The following is a 23,042-nucleotide window of genomic DNA, read 5'->3' as shown; positions in this document are numbered from 1 at the left end:
AAGATAAGAGCCGATGGACATGCAGATGCAAAGTCCCACAAGTGAGATAGTGATGGTCAGCAATGAAAACTTGCCTTCTGAATCAACACCTCCCGCTCCTAAGTTACTTTTGCTTACTGAGTTAAGTGTCTTCCACTGTAGAGAGCGCCTCGTTGGATGTCCCAGCCTAATTTCAATTATGGGTTCTCCCCAGCTACTTAAAGACACATCAAGAACAGTCTCAAAAACTTGAGGTGACACCAGCCCCTCCTGCAATAATCATCTGAATCAGTTTTTCATATCATAAAAGGGAAAAAATACTGACAAAAATTATTCTTGTCCTGAAGCTGAGCAGCTTATTCCTGTTTCAAATAAATCCAGAAGGGCAAACATGTTTGCGTAATTCCTAGGTTTCAATGAACGCGAACTGAAAGAGAAAGAAAAAAACCCTGCTGATGCATTCTCCTAACCATCCACATCAGTAAGTCTTTTTATGCAGACTAAATGGAGTATGTAAAGCCTTGGAGCAGGAAAACAATACTACAATGGGACTTTGGAGGAAAACGAATTCCTAAGAGCAAGTCACACACAACTTTCCTATGCTGCCCTTGCCTAATGAATTCTGTATCGAAAACTAGTACTGTACGAATGAAGCAACCTCTTGAGAAACACAAGAACTAATAAAACAGGACACGATAAAATTATTGCCAGGAAATCTCTAAATCTTTGCCATATATTTTTACAACGTGCTTGCCTACGTTTGACCTCGGTGCAATATTTATAAAATACAACTGTCAGAACTACAGCACTTCCTTTCAGCAGCCCCAAGGTGGTAGGCAAACGGGGGTTTTTTCAGTTCAGCATTCAATCCTGGGGCTTCAGACAGAGGGTGGAGTCGACCCACAAAGAGAACAGTAGAGATATATAAAATAGGCCTTCAGCAATAATGGCTTTTTCCTCAGGAACACGTGCAAGTTTTCAAACTCAGACCTAAGGCTGTCAAGGCTGTACTTTTATCAGCCATCGCACTACCGCAGAGAGGCTGGCACAATGATTTGGAATACCCATTGATCCCTCTCTTTTTTAACCTGAGTTTAAATCCTCCCACTCTAGAGGCAAGAGATCATGTGGTAATATACTGAATTACTCATTCTTAGCCAAGCACCTAACTATAAAGGGAAACAAACCCGCTTAAATGTTGCAGGGACTTAATTGTGACTTGATCTTATCGCGAATCCACAGATGCGTGGAAGTTAACTTGATCCTGAAAACTACCCCAAAATGCGTGTGGAGGCTGACAGACACATTTGGCATCTGAGATGCTCAGAAGAAACGTACTGCCTATAGAAACCAAGCCTTGCTTCTGGATCGCAGCGCTCTACAAGGGGAAGCAGCACACGTTCAGCAGAAGGAGCTCACTGTTATATCTGCTGCGGACTAAATTAACAAAATTTTCTCCCGTAAACATGGGCTCCATCAAATAAAATACTCCCGAACTGCTGCAGTACAAGTATTATCTGCAATGAAAGGAATGAGAAAGTCTTTTCTTGCAATACTAAAAGATAAAATGTTCCGGGATGTTATCCAGAGTGTTCGGAGTGATCGTGTATTCAGATTACACGGATTTAAGTAAGGTTACTTCATTTCAAAAAACTCAAGGATGATCCAAAAGAAATACAAATTTCATTAAGCTTGAGCTTCCGTGTTCCTGCAAGAAATGTTGAAAAAGAGATATTGCCTCAGCCACCTGTAATTCTTACACTTCTAACAGCACAGCATCTACTTTTACAGATTCAGAGATTTTTATAGAGGAGCAGTGAGCATAATTTTGCCTTTTGTAAAACACCAGCCACAAAACCCAACTCATAAATCTCTGCACTGGACTAAGAGCTCTCTAATCTGGTGTCTTGTATCTTGCTGTTCAACTGCTTCAGCGCTGTGACAGCAAGATTCACCTCTCATAATATTCTCTCCAACACATCTTTTCTTGTTGGTTCATTCACAATCAGGTCAGTAACCTTTAACTTCACGGGGAGCCATCCCATACCAGCACCTTACCTGGAAAATACCTTTTTACACACTCTTGTTCCAAAGACCAAACTCTTCAACTGGTATTTTCCAAAATCTACTTTGTCTCACGAACTCATTTTCCACACCATACTGCGTGTTTCTGCTGTTTGTTGGGAGATTGTAAACGCAATAGCTTTAGCTATAATAATAGCTATATAGACCTGGGTAAGGAAATGCAGTCCGAGGAACTCCATTCTATCAAAAACACGCTCGCAAGGTGCGCGTTCCTGAAATTTGTTGGCAATAATTATGTTGGCAATAGTAATTAACAGTAATCTGAAGGGGGCCTACAAGAAAGCTGGAGAAGGACTTTTTAGCAGGGCATGTGGTGATAGGATGAGAGGTAACGGCTTCAAACTGGAAGAAGATAGATTTAGATTAGATATCAGAAAGAAATTTTTCGCTCTGAGGGCGGTGAGCCCCTGGCCCAGGTTGCCCAGAGAAGCTGTGGCTGCCCCATCCCTGGAGGGGTTCAAGGCCAGGTTGGACGGGGCTTGGAGCAACCTGGGCTGGTGGGAGGTGTCCCTGCCCAGGGCAGGGGGTGGCACTGGGTGGGCTTTAAGATCTCTTTCAATCTAAACTAGTCTATGATTCATTCTATGATTCTATGAATCAGATTGTCTTTTTCTTCTTGTGGATTCAGCTGCTGCCATTTTTCCCACAGAATATGAGAAAATCCTGTAAGGGAGAAAACCACCAGGGAAACACACGCTATTCCAGGCCATACGAGGTATTCCCCCCTCTCTCTTGGGGGTTGATAATGCCACCCCTTCCTCTCCTCCTGTGGTTCACACATGCAGGTGAGGTGTCCTCCTAGAAGGCTCCACCTTCACTTCAGCCAGCACATACAACGGCTGAATTAAAAAGCTTCACAAAGTTCTTAAGATTGTCTGAATGGCAGTAATTGTATTAAGCCGGGCCTGTTTTGATCGGTACTAAGTGTGAAATTTTGTCAGCGAATTAATACCTCGCCTTGCCCCAGGCGTGAACAGCAGAGCGAGTGGAAACGTTTCCTAGAGACCAGGCGTGTTGTCTCAGCTGCAAACTTCGCTCTCTCCGTCCGCGGAGTCAGAAACTCAAAGTGTTTTCTCATGGAGCAACAGGGACTTCTAAACACATGGTAAGCCGGGTCATCTGAGGGCAAGTCTGGTTCAATTACTTTTTATTTTAAAACCCCAAAGCCCTTTGCTGTACAGTGCTGTACTTTCTGACTTTGTCAAAGGATAGCCGCTACCATTTCTAGGTCAGTAGGTCTGCGGTACTGCCCTTCGGGTATATTTTCACAAGACTCAAAACAGTTAACGCCTCAGACATCCCCACAATAAATCTCCCCTGTTGCCCGCTGCTTTAGAGAAGTACTCATTTCACACAAAAATATGCCTACTTTTAATGCAAGATACAGATTTTTTTAAATTAAATAAAACCTTACATTGATTTGCACTTTCTAAATGGGTCTGTAAATGATAGTTCATAATCTGAACTGCATCCCCCTTGCTCTGACAATGAAAAACTAAGAAATTCGTGGCTCATGCTGCGGCATCCTCACACGAGCCAGCCGGCCAGAGCACCAAAGCAACGGCGTTGGTGTAGAACAAGGTGAAAACCCCAGTTCCTCAGCACCGCCCCCGACAGACGCTGTATCTATCCTTTGGGCTGCGTTGACAGCATGATAGATATGAAGAACACGGTATTTAGGATAGTGCCAGAATTTTTGTTTTCCCTTCTCTTCCTTTTAAAGTAGATTAAACTAATGGGCAAAAGCCCTCATTATAGGTGTCATGCCTAATAAAGTGATTCCCACAGCAACATTGGACCCTTCCTCCCTAAAGAGAAAAAAACCACACGTCGCCCAGGATTTAGAGACAATTCCTTTGTTCACTGTTAGTACATTTTTTCAATTGGACTTTCCTCTTAGCTCCTTCATTAATTTATCATAATCAATGCATGGGACCAGACTCCAGTCAGTTTAGATTATCTTACAAGATTTCCACAAAGCACAAATTCCCAAATCCCAAAGAAGGAAATTAACATTTCATGTCTCTTGCCGAGCCACCTGGAAATATTAGGGCGTTGTTTCTCAAAAGCTAGGACATTTCTCAAGCGTTTCCCTTCATTTCTTTCTGTCAATTGCTACCTCTTACCCGTGTAAGTACGAAGATTTGAAAACGCTGAAAAATAACCGGTTTCTTTAGCGGAGTTTAATATGAAAATATATTTGGAAGTTAGGATCATTCTGATCATCCGGATCACCAGAGACAACCTTGTCAGAGCTAAATATCACAGTTTCAAGGGAAGCTGATCTATTGATAGGGAAAGTCCAGACAGTAATTCGTGTCAGGATTGATTTTAGTCAGGCTTCTGTTTGGAAACATCAGAATTACTAATCACCTCACGCACAAAGAGTGACAAAAATACTAACACACGAGCACTGTCAAAGATCTTTCACAGGAGACTAAGTCAGTCACGTCCTACTAGGGAGGAAATAATGAGTGTTTTAAAAATGTTTTTTAATTTCCGATTAAAAACTCCGGGCAAAGACATTTTGTTCTTATCTTCTTTCTATAGAACTGGTACATGAGATTTTACTGAAGAAATTTGAACACTCGTTTGGTTTCCTTTCTCTCTCCTTAGCGCCCCAGTCACTCCCAGAAACTCCCTGAGTGAAACGGGACCGTTTCCAGGATGAAGTTCAACAGCTGTGTAACAACCCACGTCTTTCTTCAGGGTTCTGGGACTTGGAACACGACGTAAAGAGAAATGCCGTACCTGGTCAAAACTGATTCTCTAGGCAGGCAAAAAGTCACTGCCTGTATTCTAAGCTGAGATATTGGTTCCCTTTATATCTTAAGGAGAACGGACTGCGGGTAACCACTCGCTCCACTTCCAGCAGCCCCTCGATGCTTTGGGCTTTCACCCTGTTGGGCTTGCTAAAGGCAACGCCTTCAAAAGCCAGAGCGACATGTTTGTGGGGATGCAGTTGAGTTATCAAACAGCTGCATTTCTTTCATCTCAGTTTAAGTCAGTTCTTTCACAAAAACTCATTTTTACTTTGAAATGAGGAGCAGGAGGTACTCTCTAATTTACTAAATCACCTCTGGTTCAGACGTACAGCGCTTTCTGGTTCATAAAACTGCAGTTTTAGACCATAATACCTCACCGATGTGACAAGCTGCTGATCTGTAATGCACAGTTAGGCGGCGAGACATGCCATAGGTGGAAATCCCCCGCTGCCAGTCTTTCACACACGCTGGAGTAGAAAGGATGAATTCCGGACGCAGACTGATCAAATATGCATGTGTTTTGCTAGAAGAGAAAGAGAGCTGATAACCTAGAGAAGACAAATAAGCCATAAGGAACCACAACCAAGTCTAAGTCATGACCCCTGCCCCGTGCAATACGCCAACAGCAGACCCTGCTTGGTGGCTTTATCCTCAGAAGACGTCTCCTCCACCTGCGTTTCAGGGAAATGTCAATAGATTGGTAAAATAAAAGACTTAATAAAGAAATAATTTTCTGGTCTGTTACAGCAACTACATCAAAGTGTCAGATCGTTTCAGCACACACCCCCCCCACACACATTCTCCCTCCACTCACATGGTATATATAACGTATATATTTACATATTTAGAGATAGATTTATTATATACATGTTAAAAGGGGAAAACGCGCCTTGTATGCTGTATCCGTTGACTTCAGTTAACGCTGTTGAAGACTGCGGTTCCTATTTAATGGCTGCAAGAGGTTTGGATAGTCAAGTCTTTGGATGAGGCAGCAATAGTTTTTATGAGACTAACAAATATTTGGGTTCTTCCGGCTTTAAAATGACTATAACAGGACAAAAGAGAGGAGTCCAATGCGTAACCGACAGCAACAACAAACAGAAGGTTTTACAATTCATACACTGATTAGGTGGAATGCACTGGCTAGAGAGGGCAGCTCACGATCCCACTAGACGTTCTAGCACATCACTCTCTCTATTCCACGTCAAAAAGGTTACTCCTGCTCCTTGACATACAGTAGCGCCAGCTATTTTCTGATTACTTCAAGACAGAAGTTTACTGAATCTGACCGATATTCAGCTTTGCAGCTTTTCTTTTTTTTTTCCTCCAAGATGTTTCCTGTTTACTTCGCTTATTCATTAGTAGTTCCCTTACACACCGACTGGATCATAAACTGGAGAATGGTAGAGCAAATAAAGAGAGATTAAATAAAGCTGCAGCAGAGTTCTATCTCTAAGAATTAAATCCAACCCCTGAACTGCAGAGGCAACTCTTCAAAAGTCATGTTAAGTAGAGTACTGCACCTTTGCGGTCCAACTTCCATTTGAAGTGGATGACAAGTTTAGCACGGATAATACCCTTCAAATACTAGCTGATTGGCGAGGCAAGGACATTTGCTCAATTTACTGATAGTATTATCCTCCTGGCTTGCTGGGAGTTGATCCCCCGCTGTGAGCTAACAATAAGAGTTTTCCTTCTGAAGTCCCTGCTGTGGGGACCGTTCTTCTTAAAGATCATGGGAAAGTTTGGCGTTTTTATTTTAAAGCACTGCAGCAAAAAGTAAAGATTAATCGGGTTTGCTGCACAACTCATTTCACTGGTTTTGGCTAATTCACAGTCAGCGTATCCTAGAATATAGCTTTAAAATCTCAGGTATTTCTTAGTTAAAAATTATTATAGTATATAATAAAAGACAAGCATTTTAGGGTGCCGAGAAAAAGAGATGCAGTATTTTAACCTAAACGCGCAAAATCACTTTTTTTTTCAGAAGACTAATATTAATCCACCTGCAAGTCCGCATCCAAAAATAAAATATCCTGCTATTTTTCCTTCTGCTTCCCAAGTACTTAACGATCAAGATGCACAGCAATGCGCTGATGTGATCTAGGACCGTTTCGAGTGTAAACTTCCACTTGCGGCAGAAGGTTTCAAGCAGATGGTGCTTGGATATAGCCAATTGATGCACAAGTAAACCGGGACAGCCTGACAGCTACGGCCAACAGGCTGCGGTACAACTCCCGGAGAGCTTATAAGGCAAAGCTCGGTCTTACAGAAAGGCTGACGCTTTCCAGGGAACTCGCTAGGGCTGACACGCTCGCGGTATTAAAAGCCCACTTGCACCGTGACTGGCAAAACACAAAAGGGTTTTTTTTTTTTGAATGTGATTCGTCAAAAACTTTCCTGCAATTAATATTTAGGCATTTCGTTACTCAGCGGTGAGAGAGATCAGGTATTTGATTTTCCTGACCAGTCACAGAACAGGTTAGCACTTTAAAAAAATTCCTAATGCTAAACAGGAATACATTATTATTCTTAATTACTGTAGCTTTTGCTATCCATAGGATTTACTATTTTATTGCTCTACATCTTATATTAACAAGATCATTTTCTTCTCTATACAGATGAAATAATTACGTGCTGGTGCATGCTGGAACACGATTTCTCACTGCAGTAGCAAGCGGTAGGAGAAAACCAAGGGCAGCCGTCGGGCACAGCGCCGCTGCCATGCCCGGAGCACCTGCGGCATGCCGACATCCCCGCCATTCCCTGGGAAAGCTGCATTAACCCACTTCTGCGGGTCAGGCTGCCTCTTCCTCCCACACCTCACCGTTGCAACCACCCAGCTCCTCTGCAGCAGGCCCAGGGAAGGGAGGTCACCGGGGGCCACTGCCTTACTGGGATGGGGATGAGGTTTATTGCGCTGAGCTGCTTTTTCTGCTGTGAAAAGGGAAAGAGCATTACTCTAACGAGGGAGCGAGCAGGGGTTGCTCTTTAGGCACGGGAGCAGAGAAATGGCCCACAGCCAAAGCCCAGCTTGAATTCCTTCCCCCCACCCCCCCAGGTGCGGAGGCAGGACCAGCCTGGCACGGAGGGGCTCCCGACGTTCTCAGCAGGGTAAGAAAACCGAAGAATTGTGAACACATTTATTGCATTAGTCTGAACAATCTGCACTCTGCGGTACACTTGCTAAATATTTTATCACTTCTGATTAATTGATGGATTTTTAAGTACGCGCACATATAATTCTTAATTCTTGGCAAGAAACAAAGGACTGTAGCAGTTTAGCAACCTGCTCTCTCCACGTACTGCACCCATCTCTCCTTATGACCAAGACCCATCACCTTCCAAACCACAGGAACGATTTCAATGAGTTTAAGTTTTCATCCAAATATTGTAAGATACTTGTCATGTCTGAGGCACAATTCGCCCGAGGTTTCTATGTACGGTACAAACATTGAAGAACATCTGCAACATCTACTACATGCTGTAGCTTGGGGCTCCTTCAGGCCACAGCGCGGGGAAGGTAAAACGCAAAACACTGCCTGGATATCCTTAGACTGCACAATTAATGAGCTGAGACTAAAGACCCCTTTAATCCCCAGTCTCGTATCTGACTGAAGTACATTGGGGATCACCTTTTTTTAAAAAAATTTGTTAGTACATACAATTAGGATGTATCTTTTTGGAAAAAAAAGGACAAACCCAAACAAACAAAACCCCACAAAACAGCACATGGGATTTCAGTTTTCTCCTCTTCACCACCTCACTGTGTTCCAGAAGGACTAAAAAAGAATTAATTTATTCTACACTTTGGGGGAATTGGAGTTGGATGTTTGTCCAAAACCACGTTTGTGTTGACAGCTGTTGGGAACTCTCTACAAGGTCTTCTGAAAAGAAATCAAAATTGATAAATAACCACATTTACATTTTCGGGCATCATTGTTTGCAGGGGTTTGTTTGCCTGTTTTTACTAAGACGGTCCAGTTTCTTTATGGAAAACAGACTCAAAGGAAAACTCACAGCCTGAGCTGTAAATATAGAAATGGGTTTGGTTTACCCCTTTTATTAGTATTCAGCAGCACCTCCAGGCCCCAGCCAAACCTGGAGATCCAGGTAGGTTTTGTATATACTCCTAAGAGATCGTATCTGCCACAAACAGCACGCAATATAGACAGACAAGAGACAAGAGATGGAAAATCAAGGTATACGTCTGTGTTACGCAGACAAGGAGCAGAGACACTGAGAAATACAGTGGCTTGAGATGTGCAGAAAAGCCATCTGACAACCATTCACCTTGAAAAGTTCACGTCAATGGAAGACCCAACCATTTATGCCAGCGTGGGCCAGAAAGGAAGCGGGACCCAAAGCATCATCAAAAAGAAATCACACTTTATATGCACAGGATTGTAACTTTCAGGTATTTACACCCACATTCATCCTCTGAATGCTTTTATGATGCTGTTATCGAGAGGAGACCCAGGGAGGCTCCCCCCGCTTCAGCGGTTGGCACCAACCCACATCGCGTGCCGAGGAAAAGCATTCCTCCGCAGCACTCTCTCGCGCTGCCATGAATACCCAGACTGATGTAAAGTGGCCGCCCTGGGTGGCAGCCGCTCTGATCTACACCGCACGGACAGAGAAATACCCTTTGACTGACAAACGAAAGCTGACAGGCAGTCAGACTCCTCCCGTACTCAGCCGCACGGGCTTTCACATCCAATACTGCTTCAAATGCAGAAATTTAACTACAGGGCTCTTCACTTCCATTTGGAAAATAAAGCTGCAGCTCTGTATCTGCGTTCTTTAGTTTGAGGCTGGGTTTGTCAGAGGGTTTTTTTTTGTTGTTGTTTTGTTTTAGAATAGCACTCCATATACTCGTGACGAGACTGAGCAGGTGATTTACTAACTGCAGGACATGCCGGTACGGTGGTGATCAGTGATTTCATCTCTCCGAGTTTATAGCGGAAGCATTTTGGAGGCAATTCCTCATGTCCCCGAGGATGGATGAAAATGATGCATTTTGCACAAGTACTGTTATCCCCCTACTACTACCACCTTCCTATTTCACTGCTAATTGATGCTTGGAGCAGTGCTAATGAACTCTGGAATGAGCTGTGTTCATCTATCCCTGGGCAGCTGGAAAAGGTCACTAAATGGAAAGCGGTATGAGAGGCACAAGAACTGTAACGCGTCCAAGCAAAGAACATCTTTGTGGGCCCCTCACCTGACGTGGAAACACTCGCTGTGCGTGGCTGGGGAGGGCGGCCCGCTGAGAGACCCACGATACCCCTCCCGCTGCTAGGAAACAAGGGAGGATTGCGGCACGCTCGAAGCAAAGGAGACAGGAGCAGAAACATATGCTTCATCAAAACCAGACTCACAGCAGGACTCAGAAGTACCCATATGGCAACTACTTTTAAATATAAAGTGAAGGGCGTTCTATTAATACTGATGTAATCTCTAGTTTATGCCCTTATTGATCTTGAATGTTTGTAAAAATCGTTAAAGCAACATGGAATATATTTCCAGTTTTGTCGCTTATTCAGTTCTGTTTCATGGTTCTTTGTAGGCAGGCTACAATTTCTAGGCATATATTATTTATCAGATGTGTGCTTTTCCCACTTCTTCATCAACTATGTGCATTAACTACTTAACGACTTGCAGCTTGAAATCTGCAAGTCCTGTTTGCCCTATTTTTAGTTTTGATTGACACAGTCAATGAAAGAAGCTTCAAAATAATAGCACTTACTGACGATTTACCAAATCTGCAAGATTAAATACAGTCATCACCAAATTATACTTTTTTTACTGTACTATGAAACACACATAAAGCCTTAGCACATTCTAGAAATTCGCACTGCAGCACAGTTATTCTGTAAATGTAAATGGACTGAGCACAGACGTCTTCACTTTAATACAGTTAAGCTCAATTTTACTTAATTTTTGCATACAGCAGATTTGCTGGCAGCTCATCTTTATATCAAAATGCTTTAATCAATATTTAGCAGCTAAAGCAGCCGCTGCCATGAAAACATAGAAAAATGGATTTGTACAACCCATGGGGGTGATGCAGTAGCTGGTATAATTCCAGGGGAAAATCTATTTTTAGAAGTCTTCCCTCCTAAAACCAGCTGTGTCCAAACACTTTTTTCTTTGTAGCAGTAAATTGTTGAGAGAGAGAAATAATTTCTAACGAACAGCAAAATTTTGTTTTTCTGGGTTTGATTTCCATGTTTCCTTACTCCTTGGCTACTGTACAAACCTACACAGTTTGTAAAGCCCACGGATTGACCCCCTTGATTTGCCGACGTAACGCTTTTGTACGAATGATGCCGCAGGCTGACCTACCGTGAAAACGTCAGCACGAGTTCCCTTTTGAAAGGCAGACCTACTTGCACAGCAAAAACTGCTGGTTTGAATTCACAAATGGCAGCCAGACACGTGCTAACACAGCACTTTTATGAGCGAGGAATATATTAACATTTATCAAACAGAACCACAATTAATTGGGTGCCACCAGAAAAAAGTTCTCCTGCCCACGCTGCAACGAGAAAGCATCTCCTGTGGATTTGCGCCCTACATCCCATGCACACACCTCCATCCATCATCAACCACCCTTGCTCTTTGCCCTTCTCAATGACATACTCCCAGTCATCGCTCGCACCACCACATTCCCTGTTTCCCCCAAGTGCCTGAAGACTTACCGCTTCACTGCTACCTTACTACTCCCGTTGCCATCCCTCTCCCTGGTACTATCTTTATTTCCCTTAAACTATCCAGAGTTTCTTCCATGTGTTCTTGAACGACCTCCAATATCCTCGTCACAGCTTGAGGTTGTGTTTCCCTCCACGAGAAGATCAGTTTGAATCCCTTCCCTCTAGACAGCAAGTGATTTCCATTAACCTTATCAAGCCATTTATGGAGATTCAACGCATCTGCTGTTCCTTCAGTTGTATTTGAAATTGGTAAATTAGTCTAAAAGGCACTGGAAGGAGGTAGAGGAGAAAAGATGAATCAGCAGACAAAAGGACCAAGAGGATTATCAAAAATCAGTTCCTTATGAAAGCAGCTTACGTACACAAAGGGAGACATGGACAGTGGGACAGCAAGTCTGCCGACGACACCAAGCTGTGTGGCACGGTCAACATGCTGGAGGGAGGGGATGCCATGCAGAGGGACCTTGACAGGCAGGCCTGTGTGAAACCAGGCCAAGTGCAAGGTCCTACACCTGGGTCATGGCAATCCCAGGCACAAATACAGGTTGGGCGGAGAATGGCTTGAGAGCAGCCCTGAGGAGAAGGACTTGGGGGTGCTGGTGCACGAGAAGCTCGACATGAGCCAACAATGTCCACTTGCAGCCCAGAAAGCCAACCGCATCCTGGGCTGCATCAAAAGCCAACCGCATCCTGGGCTGCATCAAAAGAAGCATGGCCATCAGGTTGAGGGAGGTGATTCTGCCCCTTTACTCTGCTCTGGTGAGACCCCACCTGGAGTACTGTGTCCTGCTCTGGTGTCCTCAACACATGAAGGACATGGACCTGTTGGAACAGGTCCAGCGGAGGGCCATGAAGATGATCAGAGGGCTGGAGCACCTCTGCTGTGAGGACAGGCTGAGAGAGCTGAGGTTGTTCAGCCTGGAGAAGAGAAGGCTCCAAGGAGACCTTATAGCAGCCTTCCAGTCCCTAAAGGGGGCCTACAGGAAGGATGGGGAGGGACTCTTGATCAGGGAGTGTAATGATAGGACACAGGGTAATGGCTTCAAACTGAAAAAGGGGAGATTTAGATTGGATATTAGGAAGAAATTCCTGACTGTGAGGGTGGAGAGACACTGGCCCAGGTTGCCCAGAGAAGCTGTGGCTGCCCCATCCCTGGAGGGGTTCAAGGCCAGGCTGAATGAGGCTTTGAGCAGCCTGGTCTGGTGGGAGGTGTCCCTGCCCATGGCAGGGGGGTTGGAACTGGATGGTCGTTAAGGTCCCTTCCAACCCGAACCATTTTGTGATTCTGTGTGAACCAATAACACAAAAACCCCCAGTATAAGAAAAACACAACGGGAGAAGGGAGACTCCCTGAGCACAAGGCTAGGAAGAATAGAGAAGATCTCAGAAACAATTTTTATCTGAGATTTCAAATCCACTGCCCCAAACACTTTGGCTCTTCCCTCATTCCACCAGATTTAGTACTTCCACGCATGCAGAAACGCTCATTCTGAGTAGTTGCAATGACTAACTTCTACTTTTACTTACAAATATTCAGCTTGTTCTGCCACTTTTTTTGTCATTCAAACTTAGCTGTTCTGCGACAGTGGACTGTGCCTATCTTGCATCTTTTTTAAATCTTTGCAATTACACCCATGGACTGAGGACAGGATTTTTACCCGAGGAGAGGGCTTGTGATCTCCCACAACCTGACAGTCCCGTACATCTCCGTCAAGGCGCAGCATTAGTTGGAAGTCAAGTTCTTGAACCTGTTTCACATCACAGAACGCAATTGCCAATAAGAGAAGGGTGAGAGAACCATTTCCATTCTTTGCTTACTGGCAAGTGAAATATGAAATGCGACTTCTCGGTCTGTATGATTGATGCTGGGCACCAGCAGATACCTCGGTCGTGCGATCCCAAGGCAATACTGGAGTCAGTGCAGGAGACAATTCCGCCTTTGCTGGCACTGAAAACCGAAACCCGTGAAAACAATGGGAACGTTTTTGGGTGTTCACAGCAGTACAGGAAAGGGAAATGAAAGCCAAAAATTAAGCAGAGTTTCTATTGGAGCACTCGCCGCTTTCCCCGTCCGTTTGACTTCAGAGCACAGACGTTCACGCTTTGAACTCCAGGGCAGAAAACCACAGGAGAAATTCTTCCCTGTTAATGGCAGGAAGCCGTTACTGATGTTTGATAACTGCTGTCTGGGATTAAAGCTGGGGTCCTGCACATCTTCCTTAAAACTACCTACCTGTGTTTTAGATCTACATCTGACATAGTCTTCAGGAGCAAAACTTTCGATGAAGTTCAAAAATCACGCAATGAAATGCAATAAACTTAGTACTTTAAATGTATTCCCAAATTGCATCAAGTGTTTACTTCTCCCTGTCTTTGATCCCCAGCCCATTTGCTTAAATTAAGAATTTATATAGGTAAAAATGATCCCACCATATTGACATATAATACAGGAATTCACGTGACCCGTTCTACCTTTAGGGCCCACTGGACGTGGTTATTAGCCTGTGGTCCATATATAGATCCCTTATACAGCACCCCGAGTTCCCCCAGAGCAGCTCGTTTTGCTAGGCAGACTCTGTCAAGCTATTTTTTCTCCCATCATTGAACAGTCGCCAGCTAGAATAGATGGGAGACTTCTGCGAGCACCGAAGCACCCCAGGCTGCTGGCTTCGTTCAGGAGGTGTCACCAGTTTAACACGCTAACCTAAAGGAAGGAATACATTCTGTCTGTAGGATGAGTTCCTAACGGGCCAGCTTACGAAAAGCAAGGCGGCTATGGATGTGGTTGGGGTTGTGGGAGAGAGAGGGGTGTCAGAGGCAAGAGCTCAAGCTGCATCTCCGTTCGGTCGGGATGCTCTCTTCACCTGCTGTCCTGGGGGGTGGCTTTCTCGGTTGCATTAGCAGCTGCTAAATCCAGCCCTGGAAACAGCTACTTTCTGGCAACAGATGAAACCGCTGTTCCTTCAAAACACGTTTTTGTCAACCTTCTGCTCAGCCTCTGCAGAAGTACTCTCGCTATCGATTCTTGCTCCTTGCTATTACCACGGTAGCACGGTTAAATTGATTCTTAGCGTTATTATCCCAATACACGTACAGGTTTATATGACGAGAGGGGGGAAAAAAAGAGGCAAGATAGGAATTATGGAGGAAAGAAAAAAAAAGGCTTTTCACTGATTGGATTGTTAGCGTACTGTGAAGATAAAATATGCACATTCTGCATTAGGCCTTTGTCGGCCACTCATGGAGCACAAAGAACTAAATTAGCACTAATTACCAGGAGCTAAGATTAGTCTCTCCTAGCCTGTAGAAAATACAAAGGTGAGTTTCAATAGTGGAGCAAGGAGATTAAGCAACATGAATTCTGACAAGAGCCGTAAGAAAAGGGCAAGTAAATTATCCCTTCTGATGTAAAAATACAAAATGAAGTTGTACCAGAATTCATTATGTCTTTCCTTGAAAAAGCCACAGCTCCTTTCTTCATAACAATTCCGCGTAGGACAAAGAGGCACTAGCACGTACATTCTGCAGTTGTAAAGAAACGACACACAGATCTCCAAAATTCCCCAGTCCTATTTATTTGTGATCAGGAAAGGCGTTTGATAAGTATTAGCATTGCTGCCTAAGTCAATACCCTCGGGAGCTCATAACGTGTGTTTTCTTTAAATGCCTCAGTTCCACCGACACCGGGCGCTGTATAATCGAACAAAAATGCCGTACAAGAGGAAAGCACGTGGCCTGCTTCGGAACATTTTCTTTCTAAACACTTCTTGTTTAAATTGAAAGAACTCAATCATACAAGCTAAATATAGCTAAGAACAACCATAAATACGCAAGGGTCTGAGCAGAAAAAAAAAAAAAAAAGGCATGTTATGAGTCTATCCAACGGTTCTGGTATAAGGAATATGTCTATATAAACAGATATATATAAATATATATATTAAAAATGCTTTAAACTTGAAAGAATGTCTTGCTTATACAAATTACCATGTATGACAAAGTTCAGCAGTTTTGGAGAGTCTGATTGCACTAACGTCACCTAAAAGCAGATGGAAGCAGGCGCAGCCGGGCAGAAGAGAGGAGAAGCAAGGAAGCAGGTTGCAGAAGGGGAATATTCTAATTTGCCAGTAGCAGAAACATTTTTTAATATCTTCGCAGATGTTGGCCAATTTAAACAGCTCATGAGAAATACAAGTTCGAAAATAATCTGGAGCATTTGGAACAGTATTCAAGTCTTGTGTATAGTGCTCATTTGCCTTTGAGTCTGTTAAGTAAGGCTAATGAAGCACTAATGAAGCTGGTTTCCTGTGGCCTTTTGTCTAGTGGTTGGAATTGCTGGAGTTCAGTAAAACATGGGCTTCCTTTGACTTTCTTTTTTGTTTTTCTGCGGTAGATGCATTGACGGCAGTTCTCCCTTTGCAGGTTTAAGACAGAATGAGCTCCCGCTGCAAAATTTTTTGTTGGCAAAAGAACTAATCTGATTTATCTCTTCCGTGTGGGTGGCAACGTTCACCAAACTTGCAAGAACCTTATCACCGCCAAGATAATGGTTAAAATAGGTCAGGAGGCTCAGAAGCTGCGAGAAGGACTGGGGCAACAAGGCTGGAAAGGGCAGGCAAGCAGGGGAAAAGACCACCAGAGTGAAATAAATCATGCAAGTCCCACCTTCCTGGATTAAAATGCGTGACTTTGGATGGGAAAAAAGGCTATCGTGGAGCAAGCTAAAGGAGACCCATCAAAAACACATGGAACTGATGACTACAATCCATAATCACGGAATCACGGAATCACGGAATCTTCAGAGTTGGAAGGGACCTCTAGAGATCATCTAGTCCAACTCCCCTGCTAGAGCAGGATTGCCTAAAGCACATCCCTCAGGGCTGCATCCAGGCGGGTCTTGAAAATCTCCAGAGAAGGGGACTCCACAACCTCCCTGGGCAGCCTGTTCCAGTGCTCTGTCACCCTCACTGTAAAGAAGTTTTTCCGTGTATTTGAACGGAACTTCCTATGTTCCAGCTTGTGCCCATTGCCCCTTGTCCTGTCGCTGGGAACCATTGAAAAGAGCCTGGCTCCGTCCTCCTTAAACCCACCCTTTAGGTACTTGTAAACATTAATCAGGTCCCCCCTCAACCTTCTCTTCTCCAGGCTAAAGAGTCCCAGCTCTTTCAGCCTTTCCTCATAAGGGAGGTGCTCCAGTCCCACAGTCATCTTGGTTGCCCTTCGCTGGACTCGCTCCAGTAGTTCCCTGTCCCTCTTGAACTGGGGAGCCCAGAACTGGACACAGTACTCCAGTTGTGGCCTCACCAGTGCAGAGTAGAGGGGGAGAATGACCTCCCTCGACCTACTGGCCACAGTCTTCCCTATGCAGCCCAGGATGCCATTGGCCTTCTTGGCGACAAGGGCACACTGCTGGCTCATGGATAATTTGCTGTCTACCAGGACCCCCAGGTCCTTCTCCTCAGAGCTGCTTCCCAGCATGTCCGCCCCTAACCTATACTGGTGTTTGGCATTCTTCCTTCCCAGGTGCAGGACCCTACACTTGCTTTTGTTGAACCTCATTAGGTTCTTCTCTGCCCAGCTCTCCAGCCTGTCCAGGTCACGCTGGATGGCAGCACGGCCCTCTGGAGTGTCGGCCACCCCTCCCAGCTTGGTATCATCAGCAAACTTGCTGAGGATACACTCTGTCCCCTCATCTAGGTCATTAATGAATATATTGAACAAAATTGGTCCAAGTATTGACCCCTGAGGGACACCACTCGTTACAGGCCTCCAACTGGACTCTGTGCCGCTGATCACAACCCTCTGGGTTCTGTCACTCAGCCAGCTCTCGATCCACCTCACTGTCACCTCGTCTAGCCCATACTTCCTCAGCTTCCTAATGAGGATGTTATGGGAGACAGTGTCAAAAGCCTTGCTAAGGTCAAGGTAGATGACATCTACGGCTCTCCCCTCATCCAGCCAACCCGTTATAACATCATAGAAAGCTATCAGATTGGTCAGGCATGATTTGCCCTTGGTAAATCCATGCTGACCACTTCCAATAACTTCCTGTTCCTCTATGTGTTTGGAGACGACATCCAGAATGAGTCGCTCCATTACCTTCCCAGGGACAGAGGTGAGACTAACCGGCCTGTAGTTCCCTGGGTCCTCCTTCTTGCCTTTTTTGAAGATTGGAGTGACGTTAGCCTTCCTCCAGTCCTCAGGCACCTCTCCTGCTCCCCATGACCTTGCAAAGACAATGGAGAGTGGTCTAGCGATAACATCTGCCAGCTCTCTCAGCACTCGCGGGTGCATCCCGTCAGGGCCCATGGACTTATGAATGTCCAGCTTGGCCAAGTGGTCTCTGACCCGGTCCTCCTCAACTAAGGGAAAATCTTCCTCTCTCCGGACCTTCCCCCTTGCCTCCAGGGTATGGGATGTGTGAGGGACGGCTTTTTCAGTGAAGACCGAAGAAAAGAAGGCATTCAGTAACTCTGCCTTCTCTGTGTCTTCCACCACTAGGGCACCCGTCTCATTCATCAGTGGACCTATATTTTCCCTAGTCTTCCTTTTTCTGTTGATATACTGGAAAAATCTCTTCTTGTTGTCTTTAACTGCAGTGGCCAAGCTGAGTTCTGATTGAGCTTTGGCCCTTCTAATCTTCCCCCTGCATAGCTTTGTTATATCTTGATAATCCTCATAAGTTGCTAAGCCCCTTTTCCAGAGAATGTAAGCCTTCCTTTTTTTCCTGAGGTCCAGCCAAAGCTCTCTATTTAGCCAGGCTGGCCTTCTTCCCCGTCGGCTCGTCTTTTGGGACATGGGGATGGCCTTCACCTGTGCTTCTAAGAGCACCTGCTTGAAGTATGACCAGCTTCATATGAATAATATGCATATTATATATGAATAATATGCATAATGAGGACAGGAAGATGTTTTCTAACTCACGATTATTAAAAGGCTAAACTAGTTTCTCTCCGCAGATTTGTCAATTGGAATACTGCTTTTTGGAACAGGGACATCACTCAACAGAGCAGCAGCATATTAAATATTACTCTCCAAGCTTTAAGTTGTAAAGATTTCTTTCATGTAGCCACAAGAACTGAAGAGGATTCAATACCCCTATGGTCTCTCCATGGCTTCTAGAAAAAGACAACAAAAGTTAAATTCTTTCTCTCTAGAGTTCCCAAAGCAGTCTTCTTGTCTAAGTCTAATCAACCTCCTGTAAAAAACCTGTTGGCTTTGCTTCAGTTTTGTTCCCACCAACGCGCGGTTCCTCCGACGCAGCACAAAAAAGCCGAATGCACCTACTCGAGGCAGAATATTAAGAAGTAACGGAAGACCTCAGCCTGAACCTGACCTAAATGTTTATGCCCTTGCTAACATTTAAAGTGTAACGCAAAAGGCAATAAACACACTACTTAAGAAATGCCAAAGAACAGCCAGATGACAACTGGCATCTGGAAATGAATGGAAGAAAATCTCTCTGGGATAACGTTATGTCTTCTTCGTGGAATATTAAAATACATGAAAAGAAAACAACATAAGCAAGTTTCGGTTTCCTCAAATATATACTAATAATGCTTTCCTATATTCTCCCTCCCTAAATGGAGTATCTTTTGTATGCGCTCACATTACTGATTTCCTGCAAAGCATCTCCCTCTTACAGCACGTTCCTGTTCCACTTCTCTCCCCGACCTGAAATCACTGCAGCCCACTTGCAGTCCAGGAATGATTTCGAACCTCATAAACTCGAGACAAAACTATCTCTGCACAGGTCTCCACTGTGCCTACCAGAGAAGATGCCAATCAGCGGCACACCCATTTCTTCAGTAACTTCAATTGTCACCTGAAGTCAACTGTCTTGCAGGTTATTTCCGATAAGAATAAAATGACTGGGTTCAAAACTCCACATAATTACTTTCTCAGTTCACTGAGATGTTTTTGATGTTCACAGGTAGCTTTGCAAGTTGATTCCAGTTCTGCACCTCTTTCCACGCATAATTTTCCAAAGCCCACGTACACTAAAGCGCACTCATTTCCATACATTAACCAGTGTCCTCTAGATTCTGCATCCATTAAATTGATTTATTAAAACTCACTATCAGCATTTTAGTATAAGATAGATGCATTTGTGGCGCTAATAGGAGAAGCAAATAAAAGCAGAATAATTCTGCCTCTACTTCATCATACCTTTCCAAAAAACCATAGCATTCATCACACAAAGACCAGGTCTCTCCAGTAATGGCACATTCTTCATACATATGCGCACTTATTCCAGACTACAGTTAATTATTTCCCCAGTAAAATGATTTCTATACAAATTTAAATAGTATTCATGGATTAGTGAAATGAAACACATGCACAAAACATAACTGCAGTCCCAGACATCCGGACCAGATGCTAATATTTTTCCTTTGCTATGAAAAAAATTGAAAGTTTATTGCAGAAAAATAGTTCAAGAGAAGACACCATCTGCATAATCTCCACCACAGGGCGGTTCCTGAACTCTGCCTCTGAGCTGCCACCGGATGACCTTGCCCAAAGGGCTTTATCTCCGGTACCGACCTCGACACCACCAAAATCTGGGTGCAGACCTCAAGGACCACAGCAGATACAGTGCTGTACGTTTCCTAAGGAAAAACACACTCACTGGGTTTATCTGGAGTTTCCCTAAGGTATCTTAGTGCTTGAGATAAAAACTAGATGTTGACATGAGAATGCAACTGTTCATACAAATAAAGCCAGTATTTGGCATGCGAAGATCCATTTATAAATCTCTATGGCTGACTAGATACATAGAGAGTCTTGAATCACACAACTGGGGAAAAAAAATAAAATCAAACCACTTTCTTATGGGGTATTTGAAGGTGATGCCCACATGACAGTTCCTAATAACAAACATAAAACCAAGTTCTCCTCCCTTGTTCCTCACGTAAACCCGAAGGAAATGACATAGCCGAAGGGCAGCCCTTTGAGAGAAATCTCAAATTATGTTAAACGTTTTCTTCTTGTGCTTCTCTCTCATACAGGTGCTCACAATTTCACTGTGGTAAGCACAGCCTAAGCTAGAAAACACTGGCGGTGGTTGTTTAAATGCACATTCTTATAGCAATGGCAATATGGGAATTTAAAGGACAGAATTCTTCAAGTGGTTTATGATTCATCTTTGCATCTCAATCTAGAGCACTGAAAAGCTTCAGTCCTCATCTTGCTCAAGAAATGTGCAATTTGATGCCTAAATGAATATTCAGATGATGAAAGTCCTGTAAGTGAACAAAAGCATCTTAGAGAAACACCAGGCTGCAAACCCCGCTGCGTTCGGGGAACCGGAGGGTGGAAGATAATGACTGTCTTCTTCAGCTCGTCATCGCTGGGGAGGACAGAGAAGGCCAGAGACGACACAACACCCACGCCAGCGGCTAACCCAGGGCAAAAATAATGCCTTACAGTTCATTATGTTAAATACCACTGCATCAGTCACACGTGACAGTGCCAGCCACAAAGACGTGCATTTAACTCCAGACTTCCGATGACAATGTTAATTTTTAGCTAATGTCATAGTGACTTGGCAAAAATAGTGACCACCCTGATGTTACCCCCTGCGAGGCAGGGAACACTAATGGTAGTTCACACATGCTGATGGCAAAATTGTAATTTTAAGCAGGGACTCCTCTGCAAGTATTTCCAAATACAACTCCACACATGTCAGTTCCTGCTTGACTGCACAAAAATGCTTCTTAAACAAGAGTCTGACAAGAGACGCTGAAATTCTCCATGATGGAGAGTTATACACAGCATTTACACCTAAGAAGTGAGCACGCGGCAGGCACTCAGTGCAGGCAAGGAAAAAACAGAAAGTGATTTTTTACTAATAGGCTTAAGACAAAATGATTCTAGGTGCTGAAACAGGATCTAATTTTATTTCCGTCATGTTGCACTGGATGAAATGGCTTGGAAGTGTTCATATCACAAGGTTAAAACACAAAGAGCTTGTCCAGGAGAGTTTGGCTTCGATTCTTTGAAGGTGTCAGTTACAAAATTAGGAACAATTTTGTCTCATCAGCTCTTCTCCATATTGTGTCCTTTATCTTAAGAAATCTCCCGGAACAACAGCCACCGATGAGCGAAGCACTTTAAAAGGATTACTGCCCATCATGTTGAAAGCCAACAACCTTTTGAATTCTAAGAGCATCTCACATACCTTGGGAGACAATATACTTAATGAGGCTTGGTTGTTCTGGTTCTAACTTTTCAACTTGAAATACCTTGGAAATGCAGTTCCAGGCCATACGTACAGCGCACTTTTGATCACTAGGACTTGTAAAAGCATCTCAGATTAGGCACTCAGAAATGAAAACAGCCAAAAGTATTAGACATTGCAAAAATTGTTTTACAGATACGTCTGCACTTACAATGCACTGCATATTTAAACATCTTCTATCGGACAACATTAAGAGTTTGGGATTGACAAAACAGGATTAACTTTTATTGGGCTGGTCCAATACCTGAGGACTAGTATTGCAGCCTGTATGAGTGTTATGTGGATCTTTTAAGAGTTTCGGAGTGACTAGGTAATAATTTTTTATTAACATTCTATAGAGGGCCTAAAAGTCTATTTTTTAAACGTGCAAAGGCATAGCTTATTTACTGGAACTCTCTACTGCTGGATCTACCTTATTCATTCACCACAAATGAACAAACCTTTGACTGTTAAGCGATGATATCGAAATTAGAAAAGAAAAAAAAAAAGGAAAAAAGAAATAAATCAAGCTTTGGTCTAAAATCCTCAGAGCTATTTAGCTGCCTAATTCTCCATGAATTTCTTAAATGGCGTAATTGCCATTGACCTTCCCTGTCTTTTAGGCTCTTAAACATGCAGAGAAGGTCAGAGCCAGTAAATTGCCAGCGCCCTTGACCAAAGCACATTGATCAAGGCCAGTTTAGTACTTGCTTAGTTTAGCAGATAAAATGTGGAAGTCAGCATTTCTAAATAAATTATACGATTTCTAGGTAGTGATGTACGATTTTGATAAACATGACGACTCATCATCTGAGAGAGGGGAAAACAAAAGAAAATCTCAGGGGTTTTAAGAGAGGTCAAAGCATAATTCAGCCTGTCTTTTTACCACATTAAAAATCCCCTAAAGAATTGGGTAAATACGCCTCGAAACAGCACTACTAACACGATCGTTTTTACTAATAAGTATCTTTTTTGGATCCCAGCTGCCTTAGTTATAATGGAAGATGAGTGAAGAAGGAGAAATTTAAGGTGTGTAGAGTTTATACTCAAATCATATTGCTGGTGGGCTACAGTCACCTCTGTCTTCTACACAACAGAGAAAAGCTTTGCCAGTAGCCCAGGGCTGACCACAAATGCTCTATTTTCATCCCCTAATTAGTCTCCAGGCAGTTATCAGCTGAAAAGACACGTCCCCTTCATGTCTCTGTTTCTCTTTATAGAAAGTGAGAATTTGAGCTTAGGCACCGAAGAACTGCTGTACCGGGTGAGAGCACAGGTCAG

General features: G+C 43.7%; 1 protein-coding gene and 1 long non-coding RNA gene across 2 annotated transcripts in view; one reads left to right on the top strand and one right to left on the bottom strand.

Moving 5' to 3' along the window:
* The window catches only part of NAV2 (neuron navigator 2), a 434,285-nt gene that overhangs the window by 264,998 nt on the left and 146,245 nt on the right, over positions 1–23,042 (bottom strand). The gene's annotated exons all lie outside the window — the stretch shown is intronic.
* On the top strand, positions 1,719–5,210 carry LOC128908053 (uncharacterized). The gene is made up of 3 exons (XR_008465840.1): positions 1,719–1,988; positions 3,032–3,169; positions 4,681–5,210. It is a non-coding gene; the product is annotated as an uncharacterized LOC128908053 (long non-coding RNA).

This window comes from Rissa tridactyla, chromosome 4, assembly GCF_028500815.1.
Source record: "Rissa tridactyla isolate bRisTri1 chromosome 4, bRisTri1.patW.cur.20221130, whole genome shotgun sequence".
Taxonomy (NCBI): domain Eukaryota; kingdom Metazoa; phylum Chordata; class Aves; order Charadriiformes; family Laridae; genus Rissa; species Rissa tridactyla.
This window is presented reverse-complemented; position numbering and strand designations above follow the sequence as displayed.